This window comes from Crocodylus siamensis, chromosome 7 (assembly GCF_052110815.1).
Source record: "Crocodylus siamensis isolate JL-2025a chromosome 7, ASM5211081v1, whole genome shotgun sequence".
Classification (NCBI taxonomy): domain Eukaryota; kingdom Metazoa; phylum Chordata; order Crocodylia; family Crocodylidae; genus Crocodylus; species Crocodylus siamensis.
The window spans coordinates 62694735-62722604 of record NC_143401.1 but is presented as its reverse complement, the minus strand read 5'-3'; the positions used below and the strand labels follow the sequence as shown (position 1 = coordinate 62722604).

Here is a 27870-nt window from a genome sequence, read left to right as displayed (position 1 = left end):
TTGGTTTGTATTCATAAGCATACTTTATAGTTACTGTTTGTATCAAGATTTCTGTACCATCTCTGTAATAATAAAAATTGAGCTTTTTTTCTGGCCCCCAAAGCAAATCTGAAGTAAATATTACAAATACAGAGTCAATCAAATTGGAGGGAAAAATACAAATGCAGGTGTGTAGAAAAGGGGGAAAGAGTGACATTATTAAATTCTGAGCTAGGATGACAAGGAGGGTGTAATGGATTAAAGACATTGAAAAGCAGGCAGCTCTGAGTGATAAAACCATGGAGTAATGGAAAAGACTGTTGTTAGATGAGACTTTGAAGGAGCACTTGGTTGCTTGGAACTTTAAACATTTGTAAATATGCAAAGCTACATTTTTTACCTAATACATGTAGAATACTATCTATTACTTAGTATACTAAAATGTGTCATATGTCTTTTTCAGTGTATATGCCAATTGTACGTTTGCTCCCCAAAATGTGGAAGAGCTGTCTAGCCTTTTACCTATGAGTTTTCTTTTCTGAAGACTCTTACCAGTTCTTTCTCTTACCTCAGCTATAATTAGCTTTGGGCATATTAGTAAGATTTGGAAGAAAGGCCCCACAGCTTAATGAAAAATAACATTTATCTTGCAACTCATTAAATTGAAAAGGTTCGTATATTGTATTTGACTCTATCTTCTAAAATGTTATGGAATTTTTTATTTTTCTTGACACCAAACTAATAACTTCAGGGGTATTGCAAAGAAAAGATAATTCACTGGCAGACTATTGCTGTTGTTTTAGCTAAACTAAATGTGTTGGCTGTATCTGCTTTGTATGTATTGTAACACTGCTGTGTTAAAGTACTGTCATAGCCATTAATACTCTGATATAGTTTTTTTTTTTAAGTTTTATGTGTTTAAAGAAAAAATAAACTTGCTTTTTGTTTTTCTCCCTCTCTGCACCCCCCTTTAAATAATATAACCAGTATGGTTTGTCTCTGTGGACTTTTATTTGGAAAAAAATTTCTGATTTTGTTGTTGTTGTTGAAAGCAGCTCTTTTAGTTAACTCTTTGTAATTTATCTTTTGTTTTTATGCCAGAGTTCCTAATGTTATGGATTATTTTGTTTCCCTGTTGCTAGGATGTTCTAAGTTTTCCCCTAGCTTTTGTCTGATTTACAGAGCCTTGTGGTTTGATTTATTATTCTTGCTGCTCTTGTTGTTACCGCTTACATTATCATCACTGCTATCAGATCTGTCCACAGCTATCTTTTTCCTGAATTTATTGTCTCCCACTTCCCAAATGGTTTGCCTTCCTTTCATTGCTGTTAAGCTTCTTCTGAATTAGTCTGTTGACAGTGATTACCTAACTGCTCAAAGTTTTCCCACTGGCCCTTTTTATTTCATGTATTTTAATGGTATTATTACCTTTGTTAGATTACTTACAGATATTTTGGTGCAAAAGGAAATGTCTTTGAGGGCTCTTTGTTAATAGTACTCATGGCTTGTGTAGACATTATAGTTAGATCAACTGAAGTAAGATTAGGTCAGTCTAAGTGTCAATCTGGACAGATTTTCAAGGAGCTTAGATTGGGCAAAGAGTGGCTGGCCTGATCTAACTTAGTTCACCTGAGGAGGTGCACTGTTAGATTTGACACAGGTTAGCCTGATCTACTGAGCGTGTGTACACATTCGCAGCACAGCCCCAATCCTGGAAAAGCCTAGCACTTACACCCAGCCCTAGGGCTGCACTTTTTCTACCCTGTTCCCCACACTGACTGGACTATTTGTAGCAACCTCCCCAGCTCTGTACAGACACCCCCACAAAGCAACTAGTCCTGTCCTCTCCCCACGATCCTCCCAATCTCCCTTGATATGGCTCCCAGCACTGGCAAATGTTTGCACAACTAGGACCCAATCTATGATCACGTGGCTTAAAGCAAGCCATGTGATTTTTAGATTGGGTCCAAGGACCACATACCCTCAGTAGACCAGAGGAGGAAGTGATGATTTTTGGAGCTGGTTGAGCTTTTTTGCTGAGTGGTGGTATTAAGATCTGATGTGAAAGTGAAAATGGACAGAAGATACCCAGAGTTGTTTTTATTTTGGCTTATCAGAAGTCTGTGATGCAAGTTGCTTGCAAAAGTCAGAGGACTTTCTGAAGCAGAGAATCTAAGGATTAGGCCCTGATTCAACAAAGTATTTAACCATGTTAATAATACATAAAACATTGAAGTCAGCGGTTTAGCTTGCAACATTAATTGTTAGTACGTGATTATGTAGCAGGGTAGCAAAGCCCTGGAAAAGCTTCAGAGAGGTTGTGGAATCTCCATCCTTGAAGGTTTTTAAAACCTGGCTAGACAAAGCCTTGGGCTCGGATGATATAGTTGGGTCTGGCCCTGCTTTGAGCAGGGGATGAGACTAGATGACCTCCTGAGCTGCCTTCCAACCTTAATTTTTCCTGGTTCTCTGATTTTAAGTACCTTGCTCTATCAGGGCCTTAACTGGGGGGGTTGGTTCACATTCAAGGATTTGACTCATCAAAAAGTCAGTTTCCCTTCAATTATGTCCCATATATACCTGACATTTTTTATTAAAAAAGATGTACTTTAGGACAGTTAACATTTGGTTTACTAATACATTTTGGCACATTTTTATTTTGTCTGAAGCTGTATTTGGATAATTTTGTTCCACTTCTGTATTTGGTTATTTATACATCATAGTTCTAAAAGGTAAGATCAGCTTACTCTTTCCTAGAGCCTTTCTTTTACCATTGGCAATTGACTATCTGTTGCAATGAACTGATAAGATGAAGGTGAGGGCAGAAAGTCAAGGAAAAGCAAACAACCTCAACTACGTGTGTATCTTGTTATGCTTTAAATTTGATTGGATTAAAGGAATCTATTAATATTCAGTAGCTTGTTTCCTAGTAAAGTGTAGGGTTTGGAAATTTGTTGGGGGGGGGGGGGTTATGTTACCTACTGTTTGAATCCTTCATTCAACTACTTTTAGTCCTTACACAAGGTATTATATGTATCATGCACATAGAACTCACTAATGATTTAAAGATCACCAGCTATTAAGGCTTTGAGTTAAAATGCTTGTTGTGATAGTACTTTAAAATAGATCATCAAGGAATTGAACATGCTTCATTACTAATTTTATCTTGTAATGATTTTAAAACACCTAGGGAAATAAAAGACTATGAAAAAAACTCAGATCATTAAAATTTTTGAAGAGTGTAAATTAAAGTTTTCCTGTAATTGCAATTACTGTAGAGTATGTATCTGGAGATCTTGAATTCATGTGCATTTTAAAAGATGTTCTCTATAATATGTGTTTTGACTTTGCATTATTTTGAGGAGAAACTTGTATTTGTTATTTTAAATAATTGTAAACTATGCAGTATAAAAACATATCCAATTGTTTTAATGAAGGAAGACTGCTAGAAACTTTCAGTATAAAACCATCTTAAAACCTGTACAGAGCCCCATTTTTTCCCTGTCCAAAATTAATCATGTCTAATATGAAGAAGGTATCATTACCATTCAAGGGAAATTAAGCACTTGAGTTGCCTTTTTAAATACTCCAGAGAATGGTTATTTTAAATTGTGGAGTCCAATAATCTTGGAAAGTAATATAGTTAAGCATATTTAGACGTAGATTATGACTTTTTTTGCACAATAACTTGTGAATATTAGCAGCCACTGTAAAATAATTACTCCACATGAGCTTCATTTTCATTTTCTTTCTCTTCATGCTTCTGAAAATATTATTGATGCATGAAATGATAAGGCTAGAGCAGTTTTGATAAATGAGATGGTTTGTATCATTAGCAAAGTTCAATCATTTGCTTTGAGAAGGACTTGACACAAAAATAAATAAATAATATGACTTCCCACTGCATATTCACCTGCATTTTCTAGAAAGGCATTGTCCTATTTTTGGACTAAAGTATAAAAAAGAAATGATTATGTTGCGATTATATAGGATCCAGTTGTTCCACAGTTACATTTGTTGGCTTAGTCACCTAGAACCCCTCTGAAATCTGGCTAACTGAGTGAGGCACCATTTAGCATTAAGGTGGCACCCACAGACATGATCAACCTATGTTTTAGGAAAAAAAGAATCCTTCCAGAGTAGTTTTTTTCTGCAGCCACTTGAGACGATGCTGATAATAATGACTTGGCACATGCTACTTTACCTAATCGCCAAAAAAACAAACACGTTTAATGTTACTTTTAACCAAAAATACTGTAATATACTCTTCCCCTCCCTTAGCAACAGAAGAAGCATCCCCATTTCTTCATTATGAGAACTATGTTCTTCTATATCCAATAGTTTTTCTTTGATTCAACTCCCATTACAGCAATTAAAAAATGTAATATTCACTTTCACTGGAGTAAGAGTAGGTACGTAGTCAATAAAAGTATTCCTAGAGTGAATATGCATTACCGTTGACTAAGCAATTTAGCTACCCCTAAGAAAAGCTCACCACATATCTGGATGGAAAAATGAATGCACATCTAGCACAATGAATGACCCCTTTCAGGCCCAATCTGTTTCCCCACTTTTGTGAGGGGCTTTTTGCTACTTATGGTCTACTGGGAAATCTGAAAGCCCCTGAGAAAACAACTTTGTTCCAGTCATTGGATATTTTATGATCCAGTGTGTAATGTTCCCATCTGAAAAAGAATAACCTTAGTTGATTTTTAAACATGTGAGGGCTTCTTTTCTGGTGTTATTGAAATAAAAGGGAGATAGCTCTTAAATGAGGGCTGCATCTGAGTCCCCTTTCCCCTATTGCTAGATATTAGCTACGTTTTGTGGTCCTTTAAGACAGGTACAGAAAGGCACTTATCTAATAAAAAAATTCAGAAGCTGTACTTGCACATGCATGATTAATAACTGACTTTACACTGTGTAAGGTAGTTCATCCATGTTTCTAAAAGAAGAATTGAGCCTTTAACTCTGACTTAACATATTTAAAATTCTTTATATAGTCAATTATTGTTGTTTTAAAAATGTAAAGACTTCTTAATGTTAAGACCGTCTGCACTGTGGTTCATACTAATAAACTTAACAGAATTAGAAACGTACGAGCAATGTACTCTAAATTATCGGGATTAGATTTGCATGTGATGGAACAATGGCATGTTTTATTTTCCTTTCTGTTTTTTGTTGCTATCAGTTGTCCTTTGCTTAATTATGTTTTAAAAAACTAGCATTTTTAATTTGTAATAAATGTCTGGACTGTAACTGGCTATTCTGAATTGAACAATGTTATGAGAAAATATGACAGAAGATGAACTGGCAGAAATTCGTTCATTCTGTCTTGAGGGACAAGAAATGACCTAAATGAAAAATCAACAATTAGTAGCTATGTACAGTATTACTTATCCTTCACTTAGAGCAGGCACAGACATTACACTTTTACTGGTCTGAATGATTGGAAACCATTTTAAACCTGTAATAGAGCAGAAGTTCGGTGCATATAGACTGTTCTAAAATAAGTGGAGTACAGCCTAAGATAGATTTGGATTGATGTGCACGCAAACGTAATTGATTTAAGTTAGTTAGACCAGTGTACTGAAATTCAGTACTGGCTCCCCTATTGATTCAAGTTAGCTCACTGTCCACTGACATCCCATGCTAATACTCACCCTACGCTTGGCTGCTCTGGTCAAACTTCCAGCAGACCCCACCCCTGAGCTGTCACACAGCCAGGTCATTACAGACCCTTTTCCATAGCCCTGCCTTCTGTGTCTGACCACCGGTCAGCCTCAGGCAGGCAGTGGGAGTAGCAAAAGGAGACATCTATTTCCCATGCATGAGCCGTGTACCCAGGCACCTGCATCCCTAGGCTGTGCTCCCACACTCCATCATGAAGCACTCCAGAATGTACACCCAGAGTAGATGCAGAGCCCAGGAGAACCCCTGTGCTTGAGCACAACCCCATGGACTGTGACCTGGCTGCCAGGCACTGGCAAGCACACCTACTTCTGCCTGTAGCTGACAGATGATGCAACAGGGGGTTGGGGACATGATTGCTTGTGTCCAGCAGCCAATCTGGGGTCGCCTAGTTGCTTGACAGTCTCCGTCAGCCTAGGGAATCCACAGGGCAGGTTGGGAGGCATGCAAGGACACCTCTAACCTGCTGGCCTTCACCAGTGCAGGGAGCTGGCATGTCCCTGCCCCCCACCGAAAGGAGCATACGTGTTCTGTTTGCTTCTAACATAACCTACACTGCTTACAAAAAACTGCATGACTAGACAGATTCCACTTCAGGCTCTCTGAATGTCTGTACCAAGCTTTAGGCTTCAGTTTTACCATGGCAAAGGTTTCAGCTTCAGCACAGGAATGAGATCATACCTACATAGTTTGTGATTTATGGTGAACAAACAAAAAAACAAAGTTTGTGACTATAGCCGTCATAGTACCAATATTTAGCATGCCGAAAAGCTTATGGAAACACTGCAGTATTTGAAGTGGCACAGGATGAAAAATGTTTGAAATGAAGCTCCCTCAAATACAAGTCATAAATCAACAAGAAAATTGCAGTCTGATCTGATGCTTCAAATTCATTACATCTGAAAACTTTAGACTGCATCTTCAAATGTAACATGCTCCCTAGGTCCAATAACAAGGATGGCTATTACTTAATTTACATAGGGTATTGTTTAGGTAATTGTGAGATTATATTCTTTTTCTTTCATGTTTTAAGTGAAGCCCTTTGTGCCTTAGCTCTCTTGCAGTTCATACTTACACTCTTGCTCTGTTTTTATTTCGAGTCCCAAGGTGAGGTGGTTCTTCCCCTTTCTCTAGTCTAGGTTGTTCTCCTTCAAGTGGTAATCTTTGTTCAAAGTAAAATTAGCATGCAACACATCACGAACACTTGTACTCCTTTTCTCAGCACTGGTTAAAGGGCATTGATAGATCTATAAAGATATTTACAGAACACGTACAAGATGCCAAAAGTTCATTTGTTGACAGTATGGCATGTTTTCTTGCATTGTATCCTTATTTGACAAGGAGTAAAAGGAGAAGAAGTATGTCTGGTGCAGTTAACCCAGTTTGTTTAGAATCTAAATTATACACTGTAATTATTAAATATAAATATGTCAGCATTGAAAGTTATGGCAAGAAGTGTTCTTTTTCAACCTTATTATCACTCAAGTATCATTTTTTCAGGTTCTTCTTTAGCATTTGTGTATTGGCTCCTAAATAGTTCAAGTTAGCCCCACAGCATTAGCGTGCCCTGCTCCATAACATCTGATTCCCAGTGTATGTCATTAAATGTGAAGTAAATTACATTTGGTTTTAATATTTACAGTTTCTGAGGGAACAAAACCAAATATTGCTCAGTTATTTTGAGACTGCCAGATCAATTGTGACTTTCAGGGTGTCTTGCAAAGGTCCACTGATGCCAACACTCACTGTTAAGATCCACGTACTTCAGATCTGATGCTTTCACTAGTAGCCCTTTTTAAAAGCTTAGATGAACAAGGAATGTGTATGGCAACGTCCTATAATCATAGCTTTCCTTTCAGAGAAGTATCATGAATTTAATTTTTGCCAACAAATTTAACATTTTTTTCTACAGATGTCACACACACATACTTTAAAAACTTAATTTCATACTATGCAATTGAAATAAAAACTCTGCAAGGCAGATTTTTCTGGACATGGCATCTGCTTACATTTATCATTTTAAGTACTTCAGTGGTATTTTATAGTTGGATATTGTCTTGTGTATGTTATGGTCAGTTGAAACGATATTTATATTTGGGGGAAAAAAAACCAAACAAGGAACAAAACATACTATCCATTGCCCTATTTTCCCTGTATGTATTTTGTCCATTCCATCTTTTACTTGTTTTTTGTCTCTTTGACTATTAAAAGACTTTTGGGGGTAGGGGCTTTGTTTTCCTTACTCCTGAATGTTGCCAGCATAGTTTTGAAGCTAATGTACTATTAGTAGTGATGAGTATGACACATACAAATTTGGATTGAGACAATAATGTTACTTTCTACCAGTTCCCAGACCAGCAGCATACAAATCACTTGCAATCTGCTGCAATACACAAATGCATACCACAAATTCAAATTCCTCTACTAGCAACCATGAGCAGATGAAAACAGCTGCTAGGGTTTTTCTTATTTCAGTTTAAGTTTGATAAATCACCTCAAGCTAAGTGAAGCAACAGTCTATCAAACAAGGAACACTATAAGAAAAGCCTTTTCTATTTAAATGAGATAGTGTGCTTTATTATAGGCCAGTTGTAGCATATTAACCCCTTTAATAAAGCCAAAATTGGGGAAAACTTGTCACTGTTTTCAGTAATAAAATAACAGCCCATGACTGAATTTAGATCTTAAATTGATATGATATGATTTTTGAGAGGTGGGGTTCACAGAAACTGTTTGTTTTAGATGCGTGTGTGAATTGTTTGTTTGTATTTTACTATGTACAAGATACTGTAACTTTTTTTTCAAGTTCAGGAGCAGCTCTGGGGGAAAACTAAATGGTACATGTTATCAATGCACATTTGAACAAATGATGTGTTGCTTCAATTACATATTAATTTATAGTAATACTACTGCTTTATCCTGGTTACAGTTCCTAGGAAAAATGAGTTTCTGGTAATAATAGATATTACTTGAATTGACTAATACTTGTGCTTTTCTACTTCCTATTCATATTCATTTATGGTAGGTAGTTATTGGAAAAGTCAGAATCTTCTTTTTTTATTATTATTATTATTTTTTGAGCCGCAAAACCCATGTTTTACTAGCTCAACATAGTTTGTAGTGATTTAAAGAAAAATGTGTAGGTTTTATTTATTGTTAAGAAATCATTGTACTTTGCTTATTCTTACCTTCTTTAAAGTTTCCTGCAAAGCTGGATGTAAAATTCTATCAGTATTCTATCAGTTCTTAAAAGTACCTTGGGTATAGGATAAATCAATAAAATATCAGATCCTTTAATAAGCAGGAGTGCTTAGTATTACAAGTGTGAAAAACTCATTACATTTCATGAATTGCATCTTCACTCTGAATATAATTACACTGGATGCATTTTATTTGTCTTAAGACAGCACTGAAACAACACCCAGACAATAGAGTTTGACAACTATATTTTCTTCTTGATATAACTTGCACAAACCACTTTCGAGTTGAAATGTAATCCTAATTTGAAATGTATTTAACAAGAGTTCTGATCTCTTTAGCTTCTACCCATATTAGGTAGAATGTGATGAGACTAAAACATTTTATTGTAATCATGAAAGAAAAAGGCAGATAATAGGAACAGGGAGAGTCAAACACATTTTGATAATCATTCTGTTTTCTCAATATTGTTTGTAACGTGTGTGTAAAATAACCTGTATACTCAATGACATCTGGTACAGTGGGTATGAATCAGAAATATAATGGATCTTTTTATGTGGCTCATATTAAAAACTGTTTTTTTTATAGAAATTGAATGAATCTCAAAATGTGCAAAGGAACGCAGTTCATAGTTCCAATATAGATTCTTGAAAAAGACTTACCTATTGATAAAGTTGTATTTTCCCCCTTTTCTCTCTATCTTCTCCTTCCCATTGTTATTTTCTTATGCCTAACTGATCTGTATTGGAAGACAGTCCTGACATCCAGAGAAAAATCCATAATAAACTATTTTTAAAATTTATTTTACTTTCTCTTACATGAAAGAGAAAGAGGGAAATAACTTCTTTGTTGCATAATCTCTCTATTTAAAAAGCTGGCAGCTGGGAATTTATGAGAAATAGAAGCTAAGTGATTCCTGGCATGGCAGAGATTCATGCTGGAATACTAAGAGTGCTGTGGAGTGTTGAACCACTCAGTAAGGGAGGAAAAATCCTTAAAGAGAGATCTAGTTAAAGCTCTCTATCAATTATTTCCCTGATGTGGAAACATAAACATTACATTCATGAAAACAAGTGCTTTTACTGAAGTTGTTTGAAAATCAGGATCAAATATATGTTGATCTACTCCTTTAATGCTGTCTATTACTTTCCTTTGAAAGTCTTAAGGAGAGTAGAACATCCCCCTTTAGTAATGTTCCCACCAGATTAGTCTGTCTACCACATTTTATTGTATCAAATCATATTTGAACTTTACATGATTCATTGTTGTTTTGAATAGTCCTATCACAAAAGACAAAAAGAAATTTCTTGCCAGTTAAAAACAAATAGTGATGCTTAAGTAACCCATACTACCTGCCTTGTAATGATAGTTTAAACAATTTGATTTTTAATTCATCTTCAAAATAAGGTGTATCAAACAGTGACAAAGGCAGTGAGTGATGTGCTTCATAGATGCACTATGGAGATTTGAGAAATCGTCTGACATTTTCAAAGGATATCAGTTGTCTCACTTGCCTCTGCTTGTTTTCAATAAGTCCAGGAAAAACAAGTTCTGCTGACTTAGCTTTACAAGACTCAAATGATTTGGATGCTGCAAAAATTGCAGAAAAAATAAGTTTTAATTTTCAAGCTATATTATTCATGGAAGTCTTTCAAAATGCAAGTATGCTAGTTCTTTCAATGTGCATCCCCACAAACATGCACATGCAGTTTGTACCACCTGAAATCCATTTGAAGTGTGACAAACTGCACACAGTGCATATGCGCCCATGTGCCATGCTGCTAATTAGCAGTGTGATGGCTAGAAAGTGGTATTTAGAGGTTTGCTTTTGGTAATTGGCATGTAGGTAATTAATGTAATAATTTAGATATTGCATTAGTATAATGGTCCAGGACAACAGCAAGGGTTAATTGATTTTTAAAAGCCTGTTTTTACACAGTTTTATTGGAGGCCCACTGTATGTGACACAGGCAAGCTGCAAGCAGACACACAGGCTGCAAAACTGAAGACATGTACCACAGTGTTCCATAACAGAGATAAGGGACTTTGTTGGATTGGCCAGGTCACAGTGCCCAGCTGCAGAGCCCTTGGGATTTCCAGTTTTAGTAGATGGACCAAATTAGGAGAAACTAGAAAAAGTCCAAATTATGATGGGTGCATGTGATGGGTTTGTGAAACAAAGGAATATGCTGACAGGACAGAATGTGTACAGTATGACAACCACAGGGAGACTAATCGATGAACCCAGAGATGAAGAGTCATCGGGAGAGGAAAAGAATACAAAAGAAGGGATTTTAGAGTAGCAGCAAAGGTTGCCCAAGAAGGGAATCTGAGGCTCCCATGGACAGAGGGCATACCACCCGCTCATCTCATTCACCCCACTGGCTCATGGCAGGCCTCCACCTCTGACTTCCAGGCTGCTGATATCTGACTTTCAAGAGAGAACCTCAGAGTGAAATTCAGGTATTGGCCAGTTGCACCTTCCCTGTGTAAACCCTAGGACTGGTAGGTATAAAATTGTATTCATATCTGCTATCACTGTATATCCATGAAATTCACTTATTATTGAATGGAGAGGCCGTGGTTGGTCTGAGGGTTTAGGTCCACCTGGAACAAAGTATCTGGGTCTTAAATCCAGTGCCAACATAGCGCAGCAGTTTTTTTTTTTTTATACCAGGTGATCACAGTGTCAAAAAGACCAAAACAAAAAACAAAAAAAACCCCTGCCCCTAAAAAAAACTGGTGTGGTGCAAGTGGCAACAGTGTGCATTTCCAGAGACCAGAGCCTGGCCAGCCAGAGTTACAGGTTCAGAGTGGCCAGCTCAGTGCCATACTGCCACAGGTGCAGGCTCCAGCCTGCCTTACCCCACCTGGGTCACATCGCCAAGTGCAGGAGTGTGCCTGGGGATAGATAGTGGCACAAATATGTGCTGCTGCTATTTGTCCTGCAAGAAATGTGTGTCCCTGCATGTCTGCACTTATGGGGATGCACCCTTATAGTATCCTAATATTTAAATTGCCTTGAGGATTTTTTTGACATTGCCTGTAAGTAGGGGTTCGCTGATAGAGATTTTGGGGGTGGATACTGATAACTGAATTTTAAGGAAGCATATTGGCCAATACTGATCTGATTTCCAATACAGCTGTGTGCAGTTGGTAAGTCTATTGTGGTGAAAGGGGAGGGGGAAAGAAGAGGTGTGGGGTGCAGATCAATGCCCCCCACCATGAGGGAGGGAAGGAGTGGGACTGGGGCTGCCCAGCTGGGATGAGGCAGGCATGGGACAGAGCCACAGCTCATTTGAGGGGCACAGGGAGGAGGGGATGGCTCCCACCAGTGATCCCACCGCTCCTCTGGTAGGGCATGGAGGGGTGGGTGTGCCCCTGGATCTGCATGGGGTGGGGCAGAGCAGGCTGCAGCTGCTGGCTGGGGCTAGGGGCTGTGCTCAGGGTGGGCAGTGGCAGTGCTAGGAGGTGGACTACAGAGGGGGAGCTGCAGCCACCCCAAATTTCACTATAGCTGCCCTCTCAGCATTGCTGCCGCCCACCCTGAGCACAGCACAGTGCAGCTCCTGTCCCCAGCCCGCAGCTGCAGCCTGCCCAGTCCACCCTGTGCAGTGCTGCGGGCAACCCTCCTTGTCCTCCCAGACAAGTGGTGGGAGCAGTCGTGGGAGCTGCTGGAGAAGTGGACTAGTGGCTCCCAGATGAGCTGCGTGCAGTGGAGGGAGCCCCCACCCCCTCACCTCCCAGATGAGCTGCAGCTCCGTTTCACACACCCCCAACCCCACTGTCTCCCTCACCATGGGGGGCATTGTTCTGCCCCTCCCATGCCGCTTTTCTCCCCCTTCCCCTTGCAACAGACTTACCAGCTGCATTCAGCTCTCCACACTGCTTGGGCTGTGCTCCTTGCTGCCTGTGTGCATGCACAGGCATCTAATCAGCCAAATGATTGGCGACTTCAGACCGATTTTCGATATAGTCAAATTTCTTCATATTGGTGCTGATCTGATATCTGACTGATGTATTGGTGCACCTCTACCTGTAACTATAGCTTTAAAACTATGTAAGGTCTTTGATGGGACAAGAAGGCTTATCTGAACTAGAGGTCCTATCAATTGAGCAAGGTGTAGTAAATTTGCTAACCTGCAGTTCCCTAATTGAGATGCTTGCTATGTTAAAAGGTAAATAATATTTAAGCAAGATGCCTACTGGTGAAGGATTTCCTGAGAATTCTTGAAGAAAAATTTGAATGTTTTTGCTTGAATCCTAGGTTTTCTTAGAACCTTGGAATTTATATTAATATGGAGTAATGTTTTAATAACTATTGCTTTTAATTTGAAAAAGGTATTCATTTTAAGAAATATTGTCCTTGCTGTTGAAACAAACATTGCCGTTATAGTTTTGGAAATTTTAATACCCGTTTTTGATACTTTTTGTATACGGTCTTTGTGTTAATAAAGTCAACATCCTGGCAATCTTATGATCCTTTTTTAAAATTTCTTTTTGACACTAACCTGGGGTATAATAACAACATGCTTGAGGGCCTGTGCTTTTTCTATTATTATATTTTTTGTTAATAGTAAAGTATTGAGATGGTAAGAGAGGTATAAATTCATATAAAATACTTAACTTCTTTTGTTTCATGAAGTTACCATATGAAAGCAAAGCTACACAGTTCTTGATGTAGATTTGTTGATTATAATCCGAATATGTGAAATACAGTGTCAGATCTGGAATTTTTTTGTATGAAATTCTAAGGAAATTTTGTAATTTGACTGTTGTTCCTTAGAAGATATCATGTAGATAAATGTTTTATGGTTTTATATTAACTGTTTACCAATGACATACATTACTACAGATAGATACCATGTTTTTTACTGTTAAATTTTTGTAGACATCTTGAAATACTACCTACTGTGTTGCATTGTTTATATGTAGTATAATTTGCTTGTGTTTTGTGCTATACACATGTTCATATATACTTAAGGTGTTCTGATGTAATTCCCCTGAAACTAGTTTTTTTTCCTTGAAAAAAAGAAAAAAAAACCAATATAGGCGACTGGATAGGCACCTGGCTGGGGTCTTATGACCTCTGCCACCCCCAGTGCTCATCCTTCCTGCCCATGACAGGGGGTCAGACTAGATGATCTGTCTAGGTCCTTTCTGACTCCATGATTTTATATATATATATATATATATATATATATATATATATATATATATACACACACACACTTAATTACATAGTAGCGCATGTGGGGGTACTCTGTAAATAACCTGCACCAGGTACCAAAATGCCTGCCTATGACTCAGGCATTGCCGTTCCCAGCATGAGACCACACTGTGAAAGAGTATCAAATTGTAGTTGGAATGAGTAGAATGCCACCAGCAAACACTATCTAGGGCAGTGGCCAGCAACCTTTTTGCTGTGGTGGGCCAAATAAACTGCTTCTGGTCCAAGGTGGGCTGGTGCTAGGACCTGGTTGTTGCTGTTGCCACACTTTCTCCCTGCTGCTTGTTTGTGATGCAGGCAAAGCCATGAAATACTATTGAAGGGCCCCTGGGTCTGCAGACTGGATGTAGTCTGCAGGACATAGATTATTAATCCCTGACCTGGGCAATTCTTTGAGTCAGCATATCCTTTGACCACAACTCTTCAGTAGCTGAAACTGTTTAGCTGTTTGGCTGGCTCTCCCTTTCCTTGTCCTCTCTTCCCTAGCAGAAGAGGGTTCAGGGGTGGTCTCAAGGTGATGTTTTATGGAGGTGATGTTTTAATAGGAGGTGCCATATACCCCAATGACTGGTATAACACAGAACTGAATCATATATCATTTACAATGTCCAATTGATTTACAAAGGTGAACCGCCATTATTATCTCCATTTTAGAGGAGTTGTATCATTTACTTAAAGTACAGGCCATTTGTGGGGGATACGTTTTCATATCCCCCGCAAATGGTGAAATCTGTGAATAAGGCACTACGTTCATGAACACCATCTCCGTTCATGAACTCAGTGTCCCTGGCAGCTGGGGGTGAAGTGGGCTCAGCATTCGCAAATATTTGAAACCATGAATGCTGAACACACAAATAGTGAGGGTTTCCTATATAAAAAGAGTCAGTGGCAAAGATACTGCTGAAACGTTGGTTGCCAAGTTCCCGACTCATGCCCCATCTGTTAAGAAACATTCTGCTTTTGAAAGGTTATGCACATTGTCCATGTAAATCGGATATTATAAATTTATTCTTCAGGTGCTCTTTGGTTCCTTTTTTTTTTTTTTCTTTTAAACTTGGTGCCTGGGTTTTTTTTACTTATAGTCTTGTAGTTGTAGTTCTTCATCCTGCTCTTATAATTTATTAATTTTTTCCAATCCATTATAAGCATGCTGAAATAGTCTTATTGCTGTCAGGTATTCTGTGACTGGAATGACATGTGCTTTATTCGGGGTATGTGTGTGCACACAAGTATCTCAAGCACCCTGTTCACTTTTCTTTTACCCGTAAAATAAACTCATCACAACTGAATACTTCAAGTATATAATTTTTCTTAATGCTTGGACAGGAATATAAATATCAGTACTTTTGTACATTTGGGGCCAGAATTACTTTAGCACCCTCATTATTGTTACTGGAGCTAAACTCATTTACACCAGCTGAGGAACTACTATATCACTTCTGAACATTGGATGGTAATGATTGTTTTCACTACACAGCCACATGTTGTAATTACTGTCTGATTTGAATTTCTGAAGTAGCTTTTCTATTGAAAAGTGAATAATTATCAGAAGCCGTGACCATATTTAAATATCAATTTGATTATTATAACTCACATTTAAAACTTTGTTGTACAGGCTATACAAGAAATGAAAAACCTGTATTAAAAATCTGCTAGAAGTTGCTGGTTTCCAAAATTTCCCTCTCTTACTTCCTTCTGCCTCTGTATGAAATATGTACAGGAGCATTCAATTTGTCAGTCTTTTTTTATTTGTAATAAAATAAGTCTTCTAGACCTCTTCTAGGAAAAACTAGATGTGAATACTCAAAATTTTAGCTTAGACTCAATAATGATAACAAATACTGGAAAGTTCCATTCTATGGATGCTACCATATTTCTTTTTTAGGTTGGAAAACGTGACCACTTTTAGGGCAGCTATGCTGTATTTTTCTTCTGAGAAGTAGATATTCTAAAGTTACCATATTTAATTGAATACAAGATGAGGTTTCCCCCCATAATTGCGTACAGGGAAACCTCATTAAATACATTGTCTGCCATTGAACTGCTGTCAAAAGCAACTTATACTCATTCAGGTCCAAATCCATGTGAATCATCTAAGAATCATGTATGGCCCTGCTACCAGCAAGTATTCTCCACCCCAGCCTGGGGCTTCAGATACTTTCAAATCCTTTGGCAGGCATCCTACATGCAGGCCCAAGCCTGGAGACTTGGGGTTTGGATGCCCCCGAGTTTCACTTGCCCTCATCCATATGGCTGCATATGGGAGGAGTCTCCCATTTCCATAAAGTCAGCATGTAGCCAAGATCCTCCCACTGGAAGCTAACTATGAGGCTCTCATAGGGAGTCCTGTCCACAAGCAGACAAGGGTGCAATCCTCCACTACATAGTGCCATGTTAATTGCATTACCTCAGTCAGGTTATTTCCCCTGCAAGGTAAGTATGCTGATGGGAACCACAAGGATAAATTGGTGCAACCTATCTGAGTAAGGTACATGGTTGTGCCCATTAAGCACAGTCCCCCTCACCACTGACTTTTTTCAACTCATAGTGAGCCACACCATTACATATAACTTTGATTTCCTCTTCACTACTACAATTGAACTGTGCCTTTCTTTCCCACTTCCAATGATTCGTGTTCCTTCATGAGCCTTAAATATCTGGCAAACAGCACAAAATGGGGACAAATGGTTCACCCAGAATCCCTCTTTTGCCCTGTCTCTCAGCCTGACGTATATAATTAATGTGACTCTGCCTTCCACAAGGTAAAGCTGGACCAGGTTACCCTGTGCCTCATTTGGAGCATCCCAGGACTCATGACAAAAACATCTGGATTTAGTTATGAGTGGGGGCTAGTTAGCACATAGATCCTTTATGGAGTGTATGTGGAATACACACACGTACTGAGGAGAACTGAGCTGTGGGGTCGTTGTGGCTTGAAGTATCATTGATTCTGGTGGGGCCTACTTGTCACGGGATGGGGTCACCAAGGATGGCCGTGATACCCTAGGGCACCTGGACTGTGCAAATGGCCCAATGGGCACCCTCTTTCCTCACCCGCCACATCTTGATGTGATTATAATAAATAGGGAGGCTGCCTTCAAGTCCAGTTGGACACAGTCCTGATGGACTTCACTGAACCACTTTGGGTTCCCAGATCCCTTGTGGGTCCCATTTCAAAATGGATGTCTCAGAACACCCCAGCTTTATGGGCTATGCATGTGGCTCCAAACCACCGCTTTACCATGCCCCAAGCCTCACAGATGGTATTCCCACAACATCCTTCTGAGGCCTTGTTTTCACTCCGCCTCGGATTGTCACTGGGCTCTCCACAGCCCTGTCCCTCTTTCTCTATCTGCACCCCTCGGCACTGGGGTCTGTGCACCCCCAAACACCCTGCCCGCATTGGCACCAGGGCCCCCATGCTGTAGTGAGCCCCCAATGAGGCCTCCACCTTCCTCAATAGCCTCACTCAAACCACTGGTGTTATAAGCAAAAATAAAAAATGCAAGCCCCTAGGCTACACCACAACTCAAGCCACACGGGGTGTGCTCTGTCCCTTCACATTATGAGGAGCAGAACTTACAGTCAGGCCTCTTCCCCTTACTTCCTCTAGAAGGGCTCCTTCCCCCTTGGCCACTGGCAGAGAACTGCCATCCTCACTTCTGCCCTGGGGTTTATATATGTGCCAGGCCCTGTCCCTTCTGGTCAGCTGACCACTGGCAAGTGTGGGTCAACTATCACATTCTGGTTGCCCTAGTAACCAGCAGCTGGGGCTCCCAACTGACTGCTAGGGCTCTCTCCCTAGCCGTTTCAGCCTTAAAGGAGCAGGACACCCTAGCACCCTGCGACACTACCCCAGTGAACTATCTGTTAAATCATGAGCCTTTGGCTTTGGACTAATACCATGCATACTTTGTACTGCATATAAGTAAGTATCAAAGTTCTGCTCCAAAGTGTGTTTATGGAGTATTCATGCTAAAACTTGAAGCAGTTTCAAAAAAAGTTAATATGCATGAAAGCTGGATAAGCTAAGTCAGTGATTTTCAACCCTTTTTCATTTGTGGACCTCTAGAATATCTTGAATAGAAGTGAAGACCCCTTTGAATTGTAAGTGTGGGTATTTATAAACTTTTGATTGATTATAATCTTCTTTCATGGGCCCCTTAGACATAATCTGTAGGCCCCCAGAGGTCCACCAACCACAGGTTGAAAACCACTGAACTAAGTACATGGATATTCTATGCAAATGCTATAGCCATATTTAATTTCAAGGTTATTGTTTTCAAATTTGCTCCTCACTTCTATGTGCTCAGGGAGGTGAGGGTCTGATAGTAAGGAGAGGGGGAAGAGGCTGCCAGGGGAAAAAGTTGGGGGAAAAGCAGAGAGCAAAGGGGCTACCTACCCCCCAGACATATTTTCTCTACTGTAGCAGTCATAAGAGGACACATGCAAGGCAAGGCTCCAATAATTAGATTCTGTACTTGGAATGCTATAAAAAAATTATGAATTTTCCATATATAGAACCTAATAATGGGGACGGAGGGGGGCATCTTATAATCATGTTTGTTTTCTATTTGAGTAAATACAGTAGTTTAGGTAAATTAACTACCACTTGTTAAGCTCACTCAGTTCTATGCCTGAATGGCATTAATTCATTCTAGTTTAGTTTGCTTTCAAGACAGATTAAACAACAGTGTACTAAAGCTATTGTAGTCTAGATGAAAATTTTTACACGAGGGGCTATGAATGTAACTGGTATGCTTTTCTTCTCATCTTGAATTAATTCATATATTTTTCCTTGTAAACATATCCTTATACTGTCATGCATATGGTTAAAATGGGAATTCCTGTTTGTAAGGAATTCTCACTAAATGTAAAGGGATCTAAGTTCTGTAACACTTCCATATCACTTTTCATTATAGGCCTGAAAAGATACAGCTATTCCTAAAATGTGTGCTGCAGTTTTTCTTTTGATTCTCCCTGAGGCCAGGAAAGTGTGGCCCAGAAGTGAGAGTCCTCCCTAGGTATCATGGGGAGAGGAAAACAGAAGTAAACACATTTAACTGAAAAAGTTCCCTGGTCCTTTCAGATAAATCTTCTGTAATGTGCTTTTAAATGTGGTAAGTGGGGACAAGGGAATGAAGTGCTAACCACAAAGGGCTAAATAGAAATTGTGTTGTACCCCTACAAGAATGATTTGTATTTTATTGACTAAAATTGTTAATATGAAAGAAGCAAAACCACAGGGGGCTCTATGGGTTGTTTCCTAAATAGTGGTGATGCTACACATCTAGTGTAAATTGGTAAGTGCCATTGAAAACAGAGGGGAAAAACAAAGTTCCCTTTGTAGTAGCATAAAAAATGAGATAATTAATTTTAAGGAAGTATCTGCTAAAGGGAACAGTTGAAACGCTCTCTCTCTCTCTCTCACATTCTGTATAAGGTGGATAAAGCACACCCTGAAACTAGTATTTACTTTGGAGTATGTAAAGAACATACTAAATAAGATTCTCATGCAAACTTCTTAGAGCAAGGTTAGAATAATCTGTTTGAACAAGCACTGAACAGCTTTTTCACCTTTGAAAGCCACTTTGAGTATTGACTTTCCAGATTCCTAAGTTCTTGTGTATCTTGGTTGTGGAGTCTACAGATTTTGATTGTGCCAACTCATATTGTTTAGAAATTGTTGCAAAATTGATGTTTTTCTATGACTATGGAAATCACATAGAAATTGAGGTTATAACATGTCATTCTTAGTTATTAGTTTAGTCAAAAAGGGAGATGATTGATTTCTCCCTCTAATCTGGTTTCATGATTGTATCATGGTAGTGTTCAGAGGCTCCACCTGAAATTGTGATCCCATTGGGCTATGCTGACAGAGACACATATACAATATATATATGTATGCAATCAGACATCTGTCTATGGAAAGGGTAATATAACCATTCTCTCAGTGATATGAAAATTATATACTTAGTACTAGGAATGTGCAAGTCCCACACCAATGAATTAGTCATAATTTGTTTCTGTAAATGCTGCTAATGTCTAGACATAAAGGCTAGGGACAGACATTCAAAAAGCCTGAGCCTGAATTGATTCAACATTTGCAGGTTATTCTAATCTGGCTAGGATGAACCACTTGGAAACTGGACACACATTCTCTCTGGACTGAGGAAATTCGGGCACATGCCTGCAGTGGCTTAGGCTAGAAGCGCAGGGACACTTCCCTTCCCTTGCATAGAGTTGAGCTGAGGCAGGCATGGCCAGGTCCCAGCAGAACTTTCTCATTAGGGTGGTCTGCCTAAACCATCCCTAGCTTTTCTCTGCTGGCTGCTTAAGGGGTGCGATAAGCTGTCAGCCCCCAGACCCTTGCTAGCACTGTGAGACAAAGTGGGGCTGGTGCAGTGCATGCATCTGTTGATGCTTTGGAGCTTTTCAATCTCCCTTCCTGCTTATCAGATTGTCTGCAACAAACTGACAGGCAAGCAATTTAGTCCATAGCTGATAAGAGTCTTAATCACCTGATTAGCAAAACAATAGCTTCTCTCTCATTAGTTCAAACTCTTCTTAAACAGCTTACTGGGGTGATCTGTTGATTAGCTCCAAAAGCCCTTTTCTGTCTGCCTGCCTGTTCCAATGAAATTGGAGAGACACACACACAGACACCTCTCAGTATTAACTAGCATACCACATGCCTATGGTCCATGGGGCTGGGGTCTGTGCTGTGGGTGATGGTGGGGTGGGATTTACTGCTTGAACAGTGAGGTGGGGTAGGGTGGAGGGAAGCCAGCACACCCTCCTGTGTCTGCAGTCTCAGCCAGAGTCTTATACTGCACTAGCTAGCATACCGCATGTTGGCTTTGGTCTGTTCTGTGGGAGAAGGGAGGAAAGGATCCCTGCTTAAGCAGCAAGTGGTGAGAGGGGAGTGTCACGCCCCATAACGCCGGTGTACCCTTGACCTGCGAGCCTGGGTCGGCATGACCGGCTTGGCACAAGGAGGGGGATTTATGACCGGGGAGGTGGGTGATAACGGTGAACAGGAGTCAGGATGATTTAAACACAGCGTGATGTTTTCACAAAAGATTTATTTTACTTACGCTTCTGATGGCTAGAGCGCAGGCAGTGGGGTTGATTTATTCATTCAGTTACAGCATGCAGATATCATGTTACCCAGCATTTACAGGGTGGGTAAGACAGTTGCTTCCGAGCGATTCATGTAACCCGTTGAAGTCTGCAGATTACCGAGAGCTCTTGATAAGAAAGATAACACCAGAGATAGAGAGAGAAACGGGGATATGCCGAAAGATAACGTAGGCGGAGAGAAATATTCATGCACGATCTGTTCTTCTTGAGTGTATACGCAGTTCTCTGCTTTGGGCGGAAGTTCTTTCAAAGTTATACTTTCCGCAGGTGACCAATTACTCTACGCCAATTATAAATAATTAATGAGTTGGCACTTGTGCTTTCTTTGTTTGCTCAGGTTTCATAAAAAAAAGGGGGGTTATTTTTACTTGGGTGGTACTGGTTCTGTTTGGTCAGAGGAAGGCGCGCATAGCATATTTAATTCTACAACTTTACTAAAGTCAGCTAATCTCGTTACTATAGATACTTTATCTTCTGTGCTGGGCTGTCAAGGTCAGCTTGTTTCTCTAGTATGAGAACTCAAGTAATTTGAAATGAGGCACAGATAGGGGTGTGTATATGCAACACTGTTAATACAGAGGCATAAATTACAACCACAGAGTTTGTTGTGTTAGCTTCTGACCCTTTGTCATCTGACCTTTTGCCATTGGCATCTGAAATCAAAGACTTTAATCTTTGACAGGGAAGAGGCCACAGGGAAGCCAACAGACCCTGTTTTCAGGGAGCAGAGGAGAGGGGCCAGCCCTGCCCAGCCCAGAGAGCATGCTGGGATGCTGAAAGTGTCTAGTTTATCTTAAACCAGCAAGGAGTCTGAGACAGACATTGCATTAAACTGGTTTGGCCCAAATCATTTAAGTCTGTTCCTACGTTCAACCAGGTTTATCTCAAACTGGTTTCAGCCATTTTCAAACTGGTTTATGTGCATTGAACATGTTCTGTTACAGCTTTAAATCAGTTTCTGATCACTTAAACCAGTTTACATGTAATGTCTGTCCCTAGGGGTTTTTTTTGTGTGTGCTCTGAGTGGGGGAGGGGAGGTTCTAATCAGAGTGGGTCCAAGAGCCATTCTTATTAAAGCACCCAGAGTGCCTCATGTATCAGCATCTCTGCGTTTCAGAATGGTGGTGGTGGTGCTTTATCTAAAGTTTGTTGAGCAAGCTTTAGTTAAAGAGCCCCCATCACCATTTTGAAGCACAGAGATGCTAATACACAAGACAGAGAGGCTGGCTGGAGTGTGATAATTACCATACTTCAGCAGATGCAATTAATTGAGTCTGCTCCAACACGCTGTAATTACAATGCATTGGAGTAGCTTCCTGGTTTGTGTACAGGCACCCAAAGACTATATGAAGTGAAAACTTAATTTATAGAGATTCCTGCAAGAAATGTTACCTTTGTAACTTAATGGATTGACTGAAGCATTGCAAAAATTGTCCTAATTATCTTATCAGTTTTGCCAGTGTGGCTGGGATGGTAACCTAAACAAATTCATGTGTTGAAGAACTGAAGCTCCTGCAGGCTACATAGATAAATGCTTTTGATATAAAATGTAGCAAACAAAATAAAACACTGCATTAATAAAGAATGATATAAACACTTATGTAAGAAAGTCCTATTACCATTCTCCAGGTTACCTGGGTACTAAAATCCAAATAGATACCTAAATAACATTGGTTTCAATGGCAGTAGGTGCCTAAATAATATTTAGGATATAGGTCTCAGTCAATTGCCTAAGATTATGTAGGAAGTTTTTGAAGCAGGAGATAGAGCCCAGGTCTTATGAGCCTCTGTTAATGTTCTCACACCTAGTTAAGCCTTCCTGCATTCTGTATTTTTAAAAGCAGAATGATGTCTATCTGCCCTATTTTCCTCTTGGTTCTAAACTTCATGGTATGCTTTTCACCAGTTTCTTGGACAGTGGGTGTGGACTGCTAGTACTGAATATTTGATGATTTGTTTCTTATTTTATGGTATGTGGTTTTAATTAGTTTAGTGAATGCTGGATATCAGTTTTATTTCGAAGGGATAGGCATGTAAATACTCTTGAAAGGCAATGGGATCATCCACCTAACTCTTTCAGGATCCCAGACTTCATGTAATTTATTTCCAGATGTGGACTTCTTAAAGCTCTTGTTAAAAGCTCCTTTTCAGAATGCCTCAGACTTACAAGGGGTGCCTGGAGCATAAGCAGAAAGGCAGTATGAAGGGGTCAGAGTTTGTTACTTGCATGTTCATCACTGTGTACCAGTCATTTTCCATGCTTTCTGATAATTGGCTTAGGTTTTCCTGGCTAGCCAAAAGAGTTTTTCTGTGACTTTTGTAGCTAATTTATAGCCCATTCATGGCACAAGAGCAGCATCAAAGTACTATAGCAGGGCAAAATATCTGTCCTTTGATTTTTAACTTATCTTCTTTGAGGACCCCTCCCATTTTTGTTTTTTTATTTTTTTATGTTCTTTAAAAGGATTTTTAAAATCCTTTTAAAGAACACAAAATCCTACTAAATTAAAAAAAATCATAATAAAGGCTTACAGATTTGTTTGTGATTCATCAGTCTGTTGTGTCTTAGTGTGAGAAACAGATTTGTCAGAAATTGCAAGCAGAATAAAGTTTTTGACCCTAAAATATCTGCCAGTTCTGTTCTGCTTTCAGTCTTCAGTAACGTGTCCCATCCTACATATCAGATCATGGGATACATCAATACAATATTCTACATCTTACATGGCCAGTTCTGAAGGCTCCAGTGGCAAGCAACCCCATAACTCATGTATCTAAGTCTATCCTCTCTTCTGCCTCACTTCAGACTAGCAACGCTAACTACATCTCTCAGTGCAAAGTAGTATAAAGGATAAAATGTCTTTGGTTACTTGCAGATGTTTAAAAATGGTGCTTTAAGCTTGGCATGTTCCCGTGCTGTGCCAAATTTAAAAATCAATTTCCTGGTAATGTAACACTGTATTACCCTAGTACATTTCTGATGCAAGAAAGGACTGTAATATGATCTTATAATTTAGTTACTGACAAATTTAGATCTTTCATAAGGCATATTATCTTTACAATCCTAAGGGATTTTCTGGTTCTAGAAACTGTTGATAAACAAGTTTTTGGCTAGAGACTAAAAGGAGTCAAATTAGATCATACATTTCTAGGTGTACATATCCCTTTCTATTTGTACTTTTTATCTTGTTTAGAATGAAATCTATACAAAGTGGAGAGGGAGATACTAATGCTTTTTTAAATCCATTTTTAATATTCAGTTTGTTCTTTAAACACTCAAAAGTTCAGAGAAAGCAAATAATATTTCTTGATTTTATTTCAAAATATTCTTCTATTCTAGATTACTCAAATATTTGATTGTTTTGTATTAATGTTAAAAAGAATTATAGTATTTACTTAAGCATTGTTACACCCCTAATTCTAGTTAAGCAAATATTGTAATATGTACAGCATTTACACTGAGGTTCAATTTATGTATAAACTGTAAATACATCATATTATTTATATTGATCAACTCTATATTGGTTATTAAAACCAATGTTCTAACCTTTGCTGCCAGACTTGTTTTTGCTTGGAAGCAGTTTGTCATAGATCTCCTGTTTTCCAGTGTTTCTTATTTAGGATGACAACAGAAATGCTACAAAAACTTTTTGTAAAATAAATTTTTTTTTTAAACATTAGTATGCAAGTAGGGAGTTTCAATTCACAGTCAGATTGGATGACAGTTTTCCTGAAGGACAAGTACTACTTATGAAACAGCTAATGACTACATTTCAGTTAATTTTTTAAGAACTTGAAATTACAACATATGGATATTTCTGCAAGTCTGTCACTATACATTAACTCCATCTGTTAAAAAAAATGAAATTCATACATGTTCATCAAGTTTTTTTCCCAAAAATATTCCCTTTGCACTTTAGACATTACTAAACAGTCAAAGCATTTTCAGAATTGAATCTTAATAGTTACACATTTATGAAGTGAGGTTCATGTGAAGATCTTTTTAAGGCTCAACAAATCTATGGATCTCATAGATTAAGTTCCAACTGTGCCACCGATTTTATGAAAACTTGGGCAAATTAATTAGAGATTAAGGGCCTAGAGTCTGTTAAAGACAGGGAACTACTTCCATTGATGTTACAAGGATTTAGTCTGGCTCTTAATAGTTTTTCTGCCATAGTGTCTTGTCTCTGCTTTAAAGTTACAGTGACAGAAAAGTAGTGTGCCTCAGCTTCCTGGGTATTGCTGGTATTAGAGGGGAAAAGAAAAGCATAGAAAATTTATTCTTGGTATGTTAGCAGCCCAACTATTGGAGGAAATTCACAAGCAGCGACAGCAGAAATGAAACGTGTCCCTCTCAATAAATCAAAATGTTAATGGAAAATATATTTATTAGAAAAATGCAAATATAGGTTTCCTGTGAGCAAAGTGGTTTTCATATCATTTGACCATTTAAGTGAGGTTGTGCTGAATATAAATGTTACCCTGAGACAGTAACTGGGTAACTGTTATATGACAAAGATGTAATAAGCAATTTCTGTGCCTTAGACAGCATCAGTGGCTTGGCTGGGGGTGGAATCAGGCCACCTTTCTTACATCCTATTTAAATCAGCAGCCAAAGCTGCTGTTTCTCTTGCCTACCCCCAGTTACATTACTGTTGTATGTTGGGGTCTAGGCAAATTTCACAAGACTTTTGATGCTTTTTTCAGTTAAAGTATATTGCTAATTTGATATTAAAGTCAAACTATTCAAAACATATTTGACAAGTTTTTTTTGTACAATTTTCTAACAGCTGAAACATTTTTTCTTCATAATAATATGTAACTTTGCATAAAATTATCTTCTCATTTGAATATCATGGGTGTCATTTGATTTAAATTCCACTACATAAATTAGAATGGAATAACTCTCTTTCTTAAGGGATCCATTTAAATTATATAAGAACTGGGGAGAGGAAAGTCCATTCAAAAGGAATTCTTCCGCTGATCAAGTATTCATAATGTGATGCTATCATCACAAACTCCTTATTTTGCAAAGCAACAAGTGGAAGACATTGGATACACCCTTACTCAAAACATAGGAACCTGATAGACTGTGTCATAGTGCATGCCCAGGATTGTCACAATGTCAGTATCACCACAGCTATGATCAGTGCCACTGACAGCTGTTTCATATGTTCCATCACATGAATTTGTATCACTCCCAAAATTATGTCAACAAAAGAAGCCGCCAAGAAACAGATCCAATATTGAGTGCTTGAAATACCTATCTGTAGGTTTCTCCACAAAGAAACATCAGGAATTCTTTGATAAGAATGATAGGGAAATTCAAACTCCCATTGGCGAAAAAGGAGAGATTTCAAAGCTTGGAAGAAGAATATCAGCTACAAACAAAAGCAGGAAAATTGTTACCACATTAAAACTGAGACCCAGAAGAAAATTCGGAAGTGACAGGACAAGCAGTGTGAGGTCAAAAGAAAAGAGATTTAAAAGTTTTCTGATAGGCACATCATGCAGTTTCTTCAGTGTAACCAAAGGTGTCTTTGGGCCTTGAATACACAGAGCTGTCCCTCTGAGGTCCAAGAATGAAACTACACTCTTTAAAGATAGCTCCATTATTAACATAGTGCACTCTGGAAGGTGGGAGGAGTTAGTAGGTCACATAATACACTTTTTTTTCTGCACACACACACATAAATGCAGACACTTAATACATATAGGGCATGCCTATACATATAGGGCATGCCTGTGCAGAAAATTCAGGCTCATTAAAGTACTTCCAGGCAGACATCTGAATGGGAGCAGTTCAGTCCAGGGCTGCTTCTGCTCTGTTCTGCCCCCATTCAGCAGCCAGGGGGAGCTTCAGGCTCCCTCAGGTGTCAGACCTGGGTTGGTAGGGGGTACAGGGGCTGGTCCCAATTGTTACATACCCATGGTGCCAAAGGATTGCTAAAGCACAGTCAACCCAGAGTGAACATGGAATATGCCCCACACAATCCCACCACACTAAATTCTAGCTTTATTAATGTATCAAATGCATTAATAGTTTCTACATAGAAGGAGAGAAAAATATTTAGGTCAGTGATCTCACCCATTCCCAGATGTTACTTCACTTCACAGAAAAGGTGGCCAATCACCTCCTGAAAGTAGAGGGTGGGCATCCATGGGTAATGGCTGTTTTTCAGTACAGATCTTGTTGGATGATGACATGGACCCATCTTGGATCTGCATTTGGGCACTGTCCAATTGGTTTACTCTTATCACTTTTCATTAACATACCCATTCATGTCATCCCTCTGATTCAGTCAGTTAGTGCTGAGTTCTGCTAATTTGAACTAGTGAGTTGATAGGCCTACAGTTCACATGCCTGTGTTGATAACACTGGAACATAAGCTGCCTATGAAACTGAGCTCAAGTTTATTAGGTGATAGTGCAGACACAATCAAAAGAAATGTTCAAATAATAACAAGGCTATACAAAATTTAAGCAATGGTTAAATAAGGCAGAATATAAAAGAAAAGTTCAAATAATACTATAATTCACCACTCAAGCAGGTGCAACTAAAGCTAAATGTGACAAATTTACCACACAGAAGGCATGTCTACATGAGACACTGGCTGTGCAGTAGCTGA

The 27870-nt window shown here is 38.9% G+C and overlaps 1 protein-coding gene across 5 annotated transcripts in view; it reads left to right on the top strand.

Annotated features, from left to right (window-relative positions):
• The window catches only part of PRKG1 (protein kinase cGMP-dependent 1), a 1074795-nt gene that overhangs the window by 426984 nt on the left and 619941 nt on the right, over positions 1 to 27870 (top strand). The window lies entirely within an intron of this gene.